Here is an 11459-nt window from a genome sequence, read left to right on the forward strand (position 1 = left end):
AAGGTAAGAGGAAATGAGATAATCCAGCAAAGAGGTGGATGGAGTGTGTGAGAGATATGAGACAGTCAGGCATGAGTTTTGAAGAAGGCAGGAGTGTGGCATTTAACTGAGGGAGATGACGACAGTTAACAGGACACCCCAACCCATGTGAAAAATGGGGAAAAGGGTGGGTGGTTGATAATGATGCATTTTCAAGGAACTGAGTTTCATGTGCATTTTCAAGGAATTAAGTTTCACTGCATTTACAAGGAATTGTGAGCTTCAGTACAGTTTCAAGGAATCGTGAGCTTCAAGGAAAGAGAAGTTTACTGCTCCTCATGCTAAGTCTGTAGAGCAACTGTTTTGTTTAGCAAATGTTCATCACTATTGTGCTACAGAAGTTAAAAGTGTTAGTAGGACAATAGGTAGTATACTTACTTTTGATGCAGAAGACTGTGGGTTCTACTCCCACAGCATGTAGATGGATTGCTGATACTGTGTTGTACTTTAAAGGGGGTAGGGGTGCTGCATTCCTGAGTATGTCCTTCTTTGGATGAGATGCCTAGTAACTATGAACCTGTTGTCAGTTTGACAGCCATTCCCTATTGCAATATTACCTGCTTACTAATTTTTTTAAGTGTTGCTGCCTCACAGCAAGAGATTCTCCAGTTCAGTTCAGCTGGGGAGCCTTCTGTGTGGAGTCTGCATGTCGTCCCTGCAGTCACATGGGTTTTCCCCGGGTGCTGCGTATTCCTCCCACATCCCAAAGACATGCTGCAGGTGGATTGGACACTTTAAATTGATCCTAGGTGTGAGTGTGTGCATACGTGTGCCTTCTGTGGAAGGTCGAGTGCCGGGCTGGTAACTCAACACTGTAAAACTCCACTGTCAATCGTTCTGTGGACCGTTGTTCTGCTGTGGCGACCCCTAATGGGAAAAAGCTGAAAGGAGAAGAAGAAGAAGAAGAAGAAGAAGTGCATTTTTTGAAGAACCTGAAGTCTGAAATTCAAATGGTTGTCATTACTTAGTCAACAATTTTCCAGGAAACCACAATTTCATGAGGAACAAACCTGGGGCATTAGACAAACTCATTGACAATTGAGAGCTATTTAATTTCAACTTTGTTTCACATAAACAGTCACTAACCCATAAGTATTTTCATACAAATGTGCATTAGTTCTGTGAAACCAGATGTTTAACTATGCTAATGACTAGAATATATGATGCCTTCATCCACAAACACTCCCAAACCAGCAATTATACTTTGTTGTGAACACCTCATTTGCCCTTGATAAAAAATAATGCCACTCAACCTCTTAGCACAAGAATCAAAGACAAATTCAAAAAGTAATGAGGGGCAAAGGCCCCAAATCCGAAACAGGATTTTAAATATTGCTCGTGTATGCACAGAATATTGCTAGAATAATAGTGTTTACATAGGCATGTATTTTTAATAATGTGAAAGTGTTAAACTCAAATAGTTGTCATTATTAAATAACTGCAGTACTCAGAGAATAGCCAGAAAAACATACATTTTATGAAGAACAGATCAAAATGAGAAGTCATTTTTTTGGGAGAGAGGGAGGTCTTACGCAGTTGGAGAGAAGGATGTCAGCAAACACACTATGCCTTGCAACTAGTGCCTACTTTGTGTGGTACTAAGGGTAGCTAACCACATCATTGGAAGCTTATTTAAGCATTTTTTAAATAGTTTGTTGCTATTTCAAATATTTTTAATATACTGGAGTTACACAGCATAGTATCTGAAATTTTTATCCAAATATTTTAATGTGGTGCTGCTGGCAGTTGTTTTTAATATCTTATTGACCCAGCTTGCCCTCACTACTATGGGTCACGTTGGTCTCCTTTCTTACTTTGTAATACCCCTGATACCTAATGGTACACTGACTATCAAATTTAGTAGATAATTATTTTATTGTGTTGGAATGTGAATTGGCTCACTAATCTGGTGAAAAGGGCCAGAGTTTTTTCTTTAATTAGAAAATATTGTCCCCTTGTAGTAATGCTTCAAGATACCCACCTTATGACCCATAAACTTTTGAAATTTATGAACTGTTATGCAACAGGGGCCCTTGCCTCTTATCACATGAGAAGAGGGAGAGGTGCTATGATTTTAGGTACTAAATGGGCCTCATTAAATTGGGGGCACAGCTAACTGATGCAGATGGATGATTTGGTGGGATTAAAGGGATATAAGTGGAAATCTAGTTACATTTTTTCTATTTATTTACCACCAGTCATCCCCCACTCTGAAGCTGTGGCACTTATTAGGGAGTGAGTTTCCTTTCAGGAAGGAATTGTGTTTTTTGTGGGGGGCTGGAATACTGTTTGTTCTGCTGAAATCAATTTAGGCTCTAGGTTACTTAGGCTTCCTCCACTTTGGGAAACTCTTGGTTAGATATTTTCAAATGATGGGGGTGATAGATATGCACAATGCATTAAAACTCCCTGATAAAAGGGATATCTGACTGTCTCCCAGATTTAAATCCCTATCAAGAATTGGCAATATTTTAATCTCCAAGGAGCATGCTCATATGCTTTCCTTGCTGGTATATGGCCCATTAGGTCTTTCTGAACAAACTTTATTATTTATAATTTTCTGTGTTGACACTAATTTATCCCCAAGGCAGAAAAGCTATGAGTATCCCCTTTATAAGGATATAACATAGGGCAACAGACATTTAAGTTAGCCCTGTATGTGAACAATTTGCTCCTATATCTCACTCAACCAAAAGAGGAATTTGATTTACTATTTAGTATCCTGAGTAACTTTGGTGAATGTTCAAGATATAAAATGAATACCTCTAAAACAGAAACAGGATTTCTTATGAGCCCCTTGACCATGTTAAATATATCTACCCCTTTTCACAAGGGCAAAATTGAATGACTCCATTCAGGAATCAGTCAAAGCTACCTTCTCTGTCATTCTCTCAAAAAAACAGAACTTTCCTTGACCAATGGGGAAAACCAAGATTGGCTATACAACAGAAGATTCAAGTGTTAACATGATTTATCCTTCATCTCCTGCTGTATGCTGTACAGGGGCTCCCTTTCCCCGGGGATATATTATTTCTTAAACTTAGAATGCTGATTCTAAATTTTTTTGTGGGAAGGGTAACAACATTGGATAGGATGGGATATGTTGATCCTTCTGACTTCACTAGTGGAGCTGGACTATCAGATTTCACATTGTATGCAAAAGCCACTAAAATCAAAGTTGCAATGAAACTTATGATTGACACATAGACAGCTCCTTGGAAAGTAACCCTATTAGATGGGGGAGGGGGGCGGAGGCAGCATTGCCTTTATAAGTAGCCACTCAATAGGAAATTCATACATAAAGCACTCAATTGAGATTTATTCAAGATCTTCTGTTTACCTTGAACTCCCTTCTCATAAACACAGAAGTCCATGCCTGGTGGCAGGATCTTTCACTGATAGATATTTCATGTAGGTGGAAATGGTTGCTCCCTCAAACCTTTAGACTCCTGAAGGTCTGTCCCAGTCTAAGATACTGGACACATTTTTTTCATCAAGTGCTCTTCTTACCTGGCCCGCATTGTCGGATAAATTTAGTCTTGACATTACCTATAGAAAACTGTATGATGAGCTATGGAAAGATGTACAACAACTTAAATTATACACAATCCATATCATCCTTTGTTAGTTAAATGGAGAGTGAGCTCTTGGGATAGCTATGAAAATTGGGGGGTCCATTTATATTGCCTACAGGCTCTTGTTTGGAATGAAATGGTCACCAAATGAAAGGTATTGGCAATTGTAGTAGAGTGATTTGGGAATCTCCATTTTACCCTCTGTTTGGTCAAAAGTTATGTTACTTCCTAGATATGTCACTCACTCCAGGAGATACTATTTTTTGGTTGGCAGTGCCTCTTTAAGTATTCTATACCCCTGAGACTGTCTAGGATGTTTTCTAACATTGTTGGAGATGTTTCATCACAGGGGTTGCAGATAGGACCCAAGTTTTCTGGGGATTCTCAAGGCTTCAGCTGTTTTGGAGAGGATATGGGAATAGTCCTCACATGTATAGGTTTGGACTATCAGGTTTTCACTCTACCTATTTCCTAGGAGTGTTGAATGAGAGATGAATTCCCTGTCATTTACAAGCAGCTTGCAACTTAATAGTCTTATTAGCCAAAAAAATATAAAACCAGAAAATGGAAACTTAGGAATTGTCCAGCTATTCAGAACCCTACAGAGTTACTCAGGGTGCTCAGGGAACTTGAATTAGGCTCCGATAGCCCTTCTAGGTCTCCCCTTTCACTAAACAGGTGGGGTAAAATCAATTTATGGCTTAACATAGAATAAATGTCTATCTTTTACTTTTACCAAGCAATTTTGATCATTATTACTATTTTGTACTTTAAGTTTCAAGGTTAGATATATATGATTTCCACCACAGCAAAGTATTTGGATCCTTCAAGCCCATATTATGGTGCAGTTGTTGGATATGTTTTCTCTTACACTCACGTTAATAGTATTCACTTATAGTTTTCTCTCTCTTAAATTTTTTGTAAGTTTTTTTAAATACTTTCACTTCACCAAATTGCTGGTAATTACTCATCAGCTCTTTAAGCTGCCTGCCATAGATTTGTGACTACCACTCTATTTGAATTTAATACGAGTTCACTTGGAGTTATGTCTATATGCTATAAAACCATCATTATGTGCTGCCCAAAAGACTTCATAGAAAGCAAAGAGGAAAATACCTAGAAAGGTAAACTAATAGCTATGACAACTCACTTTTTTGTTAGTAAACAGTAAACCAGATTAATGACCATTGGCTGGGCACTGTTTTTAGCTGCTCCGGAGAGTTATAATCCAAATCATTAAACTTTATTGTGGTCACCCCTGCTTCTACAACAGTTCTGAAGGCACATAGTTTGCTTACTCAGGATCAGTACTATCTATAATCTGACTTTTGTTTACTCTCCTTCTGCTAACAAGGCTATGATGTCACTACATGTCTGTGTGATGTGGTGTACGCATATTCCCATACGTAGTCTCCATTTGCAGTATTATGTGTTGCTGGTGGTGTAGATTATGGTCCTCCTGGATCAATTGTCACTCACTTACGACCCCCCCTCCAGTCATCAAGCTGGCATTTATAACTCCGTTCCCACTTCTCATGCATCAGCTACCCAGCACCTGAGCCACTGGTCAAAGACAGGTTGTCTGATCTGGGGACAAACTCATAGATTTATCCCTGTAAACCATGGAGCAATCAGTTTATTTTGAACAGAACATTGTTCACACACCTGATTGCGGTGGCTCACTATTAAAATGTCAGCACTCGAAATGCTGACTGCTGAAAAGCTAAAAAAAAAAATACAAACCCAGAGAACAACAAATTGAAAATCACTCTTCTTAAAACTTCTTTTTTTTGGGGGGGGAGGCAAACATTCCTGCATCCTCCATGTGGGTAGCAATCCTCCTAATCCCCCGAATTTATATATACCAACTTTGAGATTGCCATATCTCAGAGTAAAGGGAATAGTCAGAGAAATGGCATCTCGGACTTAGCATATGTAAATCCATTCTTTTGGCCATTCAATCCCCACATCTCAGGACTTGCTCGAGCAGGTCAGACATTTCAAATGGTTGCTGAATGGGACTTCAGTAATCCCCAGAAGGGATTGATGTAGCACCACAAGCAGATACTGTTACAGCCATTGAAATGATTATAACCCACTGTTATCTATTCATATATGCAGTATTACCCTGGGCAAATTTAATATACATTGCTTTTAAAAGCAAAAAAATAAATAAAAAAAAAGGAATAGCAAAGAAGCTCTGAATAATTATTGAAATCATATCTTTCTTTCTCTCTTTACTCAAGGCAGCCTATACACCAGTATGCTTGATGTTAAAGGGTATTTCTCTTATATGTACATGTAGTACTGACCTACACTGGCATTATTGTCTGGTGTAGTTCCTGTCTAATGTCTTTCCTAGATTTTATTTCAAGTTATCCTAACAAGATAAGAATTATGACTAGTGATTCATGTGAAAAAGTGTAGAACTTGACTGAGATAACTATAGTGTGCCTACTATATGTTCCATCAGGCAAGTATGAAACTGGCAGGTAAGAATTAAAAAGTAAATGTTGTAACCAGAAGCACAGATAAGACATGCCAAACTTTTCATCTCTGCATAATTGAAAGTATGGCAGACACACACACACACACACACACACACATATATATATATATATATATATATATATATATATATATATATATATACATATATGTATAAATATATTAGTAGGTTTACTATCAATATGTGGAACAGCTCTTACGCAAAACTGGGATGGCTGAATGCATGTTTTCCAGTTTCCTTAATGCCAATCTGGCAATGTTCAAATCCTCATTAGCGAATGGTTGTGTGCATTCCTTAATGGGGGATCGAAGTTCTGATAACAGATCGCACTTCAGTGGGTATTGTGAAATTTACCCTTTTCCTCACTGTGGTGCAATCTCGGAGTTGGAATATTTAATAATGCAGGGGGTGCAGGGGGGCTTATCTCCTGAAAAAACATTACCAGTAATATGGAATTTCGACAGTGGAACGTCTGGTGTTCGAATGTCAGTTCCATGGTTACCATTTCCTGACATTTTGGTAATTCTGTATTACCAAATTCATTAACGAATTCAATCACAAAGTGGAAAATTGTTTTGATTTTCCATATTTTGATAGTAACCATATGTATATATACTTATTTGTTACTATTTATTTACATTTATTAACTGGGCAGTGTCCAACTGGGCCAGGAGCCTGTTTTCAGCTGAGACCCAGGGAGAAAATCTCCACAAACAGTAATAATAATACAGTTAGTAAGATCTAAATTTATACACCAGTAGTCATATATTAAGTAAGATAACTAAGAAAAGTTATTGTGAATAGCACAACATACAGCATTTCATGTACTGATATGTAGATAACTATTTGAACACTAACATAGACCACAACAAAATCAAAGAAACATATAATTATCAAAATTGACTGAAAAAGAAAAATTACATAGTGACATAAGTGACATAAGTCATAGCATATTAAAGAGATTCTTGATCACTGCAGTACTTTAAAGTCTAACAGGGCTTGTGCTAAAAGTTTAAAACTCATACGGAGGAAAAAATAGGATTGCGGTGATTAAGGGTGATGAGAGAATTGTGATACTACTAGGGAGGAGGAAAATTATCCGGGAGAGCTACAGGTTCAGAGCCAGGTGGTTTTGAGATATTCTTTTGTTTTTGTTTTAAAGGAAGAATAGTTGGAAGAGTTTTGTATGTGTTGAGGGACAGCATTCCAGGTCTTGACTATTTTATTTGAATAGAGGGAGTCACCCTGGTAGTTGTGAGACTGGGTTATTTTTAGCAGTAGTCAGTCCGAAGACCTAAGGGACCTGGTATTGACATGTGGTCGGACGTGGAAAGTGCAGGACAGTAACTGGGGTTGTGAATTTTGTGGGTGAAGGTAAGTTGGTTTAATGTTAATAGGTTAGGAAGCTCAAGCCAATCCAGTTGTTGAAGAACAGAACAATGATGAGTTTTATGGGGATGGTTGCTGGCAAACTTTGCTATTTTATTATAGCAGGATTCTAGGTAATTTAGGTCAGCCTTGCACAAGTTTATAAAAATGAGTGAGCAGTACAGAAGGGTACATAGAAATTGAGATCTAGCTGTGGCTAGTCTGGCTTGGTGTTTTAGAAAAGGTCTGGTCCTGTAGAGAGATCCGAGTTTGGCATGGACTTTTTTGTTTGTTAGGGAAATATGTATACCAAATTTCAGCCCATCATCTATTGTTACACCCAAGAGTTTGGTGTGATTTGTAGGCTCAATTTTGGTTCCATTGGCAGATTGAATAAAGAGATATGGAGAGTAGGGCTTAGAAGTTTTGTTTGTGAAAATCATTAGCTTAGTTTTATTTGGGTTTAGAATGAGTTGGTGGTTAGATAGGTAAGTTTCAATTTCCTGAAATTATTTTTGAGTCTTATCTTAAAGTTCTTGTTGAGAAGGGGCAGAGCAAATAACAGATGTATCATCTACGTGTTGTATGATTGTAGCGAGTTATGTTGCTGAATTTAGGCTGTTAGTAAATATGATGACGAGGAGGGGTCCAAGTATGGATCTTGGGGTACTCCAGTGGATACTGGCAGTAAAGGAGAGAGATTGTTCTCTGATTTGGTAACAGTTTGATAGGTAGCTGTGAAACCACATAATTGTTGATGGACTGAGACTGTAAGTGGCAAGTCTGTTAAGTAGAAGTTGGTGGGAGACAGTGTCAAATGCTTTTGACATGTCCAGAAAAATTGCCGAGACTAGTAGGCCATTATTCTTAAGGTGATGAATAGTGTCAGTAAAGGATATTAAGACTGTGTTGGTACTATGTTTAGGTCTAAAGCTATGCTGGGTGTGGGATAGTAGGTGTGGGATAGTAGGTTATTAGTGGTAAGGTGATTTAGGAGTTGTTGGTGAACACATTTCTCTAGAGTTTTAGGTATGGGTAGGAGGATGGCAATGGGGCAGTAATTAGAGATATCTCTAGAGGGGCTGCCCTTGTGGAGGGGAATGATGTGAGACATTTTCCGGAGGTGTTGGCTGAATAATGAGCATGAATCTAATGCAGTCCCTTGGACCATGTTGTGACAGTGTCTAAACCACTAAAAATCCTCCCTAAAAAAAAATTAAAAAAAATAAGCAACAGCAAATCAACACTTTTTGTGCGAACAAACCCTCTGCACCCTGTATGCAAAAGACTGTTGTTCCAGTATACCCATGGAGCTGTGTAGATTATCAACTCCAAGACTGCCACTAATCTGAGAAGGTTATATGCCTGGCTTCCACTGGACAATGGTCTGCTTTACACTGAAAGGTAGCATATTTATACAGATGAATAACACAACTGGAGAACACCACAGATATAATGCCATGAGTTTTTACTTGTGCACTCTGCTCTGAAGGGAAATGCAAAACAATCAGAATTAGACTGGAAGTCAGAGAAGGACTATACTCCTAATTTGTGCAATTATTAATTAACATTTCAGCATATGTGAATTAACATTGTACTGCTTTTACTAGCAGTACATCAGGACTGACTTCCTTATTTTATTAAAGTAGCTACAAAGTGATGTGATTAAATATTATTCATGCAGTACATAATAATGTAACAGGTGTCATTTTCTAATCTGGCAGTAGAGTTCATTAGGTATTAGTGCATTTGAGAAAAAAGTTGAATTATGTTATCATGCCATAGTTCATTAGCGACAAATTACTCAGCAGGTCAGCATCTCCTGTCATTTATCATATAAGAAAATGTAACAAAAGCATTTTAGTCATAAACAGCATGCTGAAACTTAACCTGATCTAATTGTCTCTGTGCCACACCTAAAAGAACTCTAGTCACATTACAGTGACCTATAGCTAATGTTTCATTCTCCCAAAGCAAATGGGTTAATAATATTATACTTTTTAGTTACATACTACTGTAAATTCTATTCTAATTTCTTTTGCAAATGGGTATTTGCCTACCTCAAGCAGAAGCGCATTCTTCCATGTTTTTCCTCTCTCTCACAATGTGAGTTCCTCTGCGAAGGTAAATCAGGAAATTTTCCTCTCCAGACAGAGTCTGAAGTCCAATAGATAAAAATGAAAAGTCAGTGTCTCACATCCCACTTGTATATATAACTGTACCTCCTTTTAATCTTTATTGTTGTCCTTAAAACTTTGAGAAGGTTATTACTCTTCCATTAAGTCATCCACATTTTTAAACAAAAGTACTCGAGTAAGAAAAAAGAAATATCTGCATCGTGCAAATCCTGTTTTGCTAACACCAAGCTGACTTGCTGCAAGTCTCTGATCAAAAATAAAAAAAAATGTTCTCTTTACACTAAAGGTAAACCTCCTTTGTGTAAGAGCAATTATTTTGTCTTGTCAGGAGACCCTAATTTGCCAAACTTGATCTGCTACTCATTACTGTTTTCTTCTATCACCTGTTCAACAGGTAATTCAAATCAGCAAGTACAGGTTGTCAGGGATGGCCCAAGATCTCTTTATGTATGTGAGGTGGGCGTATCCTTCCTGTATACAGACAATGAGGCAACATTTGCAAAGTTAGCTCAGTACTGCCACCTACTGTTTAATTCTCTGGTGCTACATGTCTATAAATATGTGTTTATATACAGTATTGGCACTGTAGGAATAAATAAAACTACACAGAATGAAACTGTTAGCCTTATATACATGACAAATAAGTATTATGAGAAACATAACACACAGTAAAGTGTGTATAAGAACACAATACTGTTATTATTTTAAGAGAGGCACCATTGTGAAGTCATCTGGTGAGTTCCTACATTTCTCATTTCTACAAGTTGTACTACATTAGATAACTGTACCCAGACATTTGCATTTTACTTCAATTCTGAGATGTTGCTTTAGCTGCTTTTTGAATAACTGTATGGTGCGTAGTTATTGTGTAGTAAGAGTATCCCTGATTAAAATAAATGTATCAACAAGCATTGGAAAGGTAAGGTGTAATAACTAAGAATGCGGTTGTTCCCTGCAGTGATCTGACAATTCTGCTGCTCTGGATGATTATAAGAAATTGTCATTGGAGTTTACAAAGATGCAGATTAAGCAGTTTGTAGGTTAAGATGGCCATCATAAAAGGACTCTTAGCCACATGGGTAGCCCACTTACTTCTGAAATAGTTATGCAGTGGTGTCTTCTTTGACTACAGTCGTGATTCTGCAGATTTTGTGTCAAGTGTTTTGAATCCTTTGCAAGTTATATTTAGAAGCAGAAGCTACAAAAGCAACTGAAAGAGTATACTCAAGTACAACTTTCTTGGGTGGCATAAGCTATGGAACCTTGCTGGCTAGGCTTACGTAGGCCCTTGGGCCGATAGCCTAGTACCTACCTATGAACCTATGAACCTATAAGTACAGGAGGCAATGTACCTGTCTGAACTGTCTTATTTGCTTTACCATAAGAAGGTTGCTTGCTCTGTAATAGATAACAGAATGTGCTAGAATTTTTGTTAGGACTTACTGTCTGTGTAGGGCTAATGCCAGTGATAGGTCCAGTCGTATTCCCTGATATCTCTATGTTTTCACATTTTCAAGAACACTGCCATCAGGCAGTGTAATGCCAAAATTATTTTTAAGACTGGTAAGGTGCTTCTGGGTACTAAAAAGCACCAACTTTATTTTTTACCTAAGTTGACTTTTAGACTAAGTTCTTGCAAATCTACAGAAAGTTATAAAAAGTGTCAATACAGCTGTGTGTGAGTATACTTTCAATAACAGTAGAGCTTTGAAGCAGTGTCAGTATAACAGTAAATCATAACATTTGGGTTTTTCCCCACTTTATTCTTGTCTTCTTCTTCTTTTGGCCAGAACTTGTGGTCTGTTCCCTGTGAGGTACCAAAGTGGGTTT

The 11459-nt window shown here is 37.7% G+C and overlaps 1 protein-coding gene across 1 annotated transcript in view; it reads right to left on the reverse strand.

Moving 5' to 3' along the window:
- The window catches only part of TMEM184A (transmembrane protein 184A), a 759325-nt gene extending 749279 nt beyond the window's left edge, over positions 1-10046 (reverse strand). Inside the window, exon 1 of the mRNA XM_044089548.1 lies at positions 9552-10046. The gene's annotated coding sequence lies outside the window, so the exon portion shown is untranslated. The remainder of the gene's footprint in view (positions 1-9551) is intronic.
- Positions 10047-11459: the final 1413 nt, after the last annotated feature.

This window comes from Protopterus annectens, chromosome 12.part0, assembly GCF_019279795.1.
Source record: "Protopterus annectens isolate FY-2018-M chromosome 12.part0, PAN1.0, whole genome shotgun sequence".
Lineage (NCBI taxonomy): Eukaryota > Metazoa > Chordata > Ceratodontiformes > Protopteridae > Protopterus > Protopterus annectens.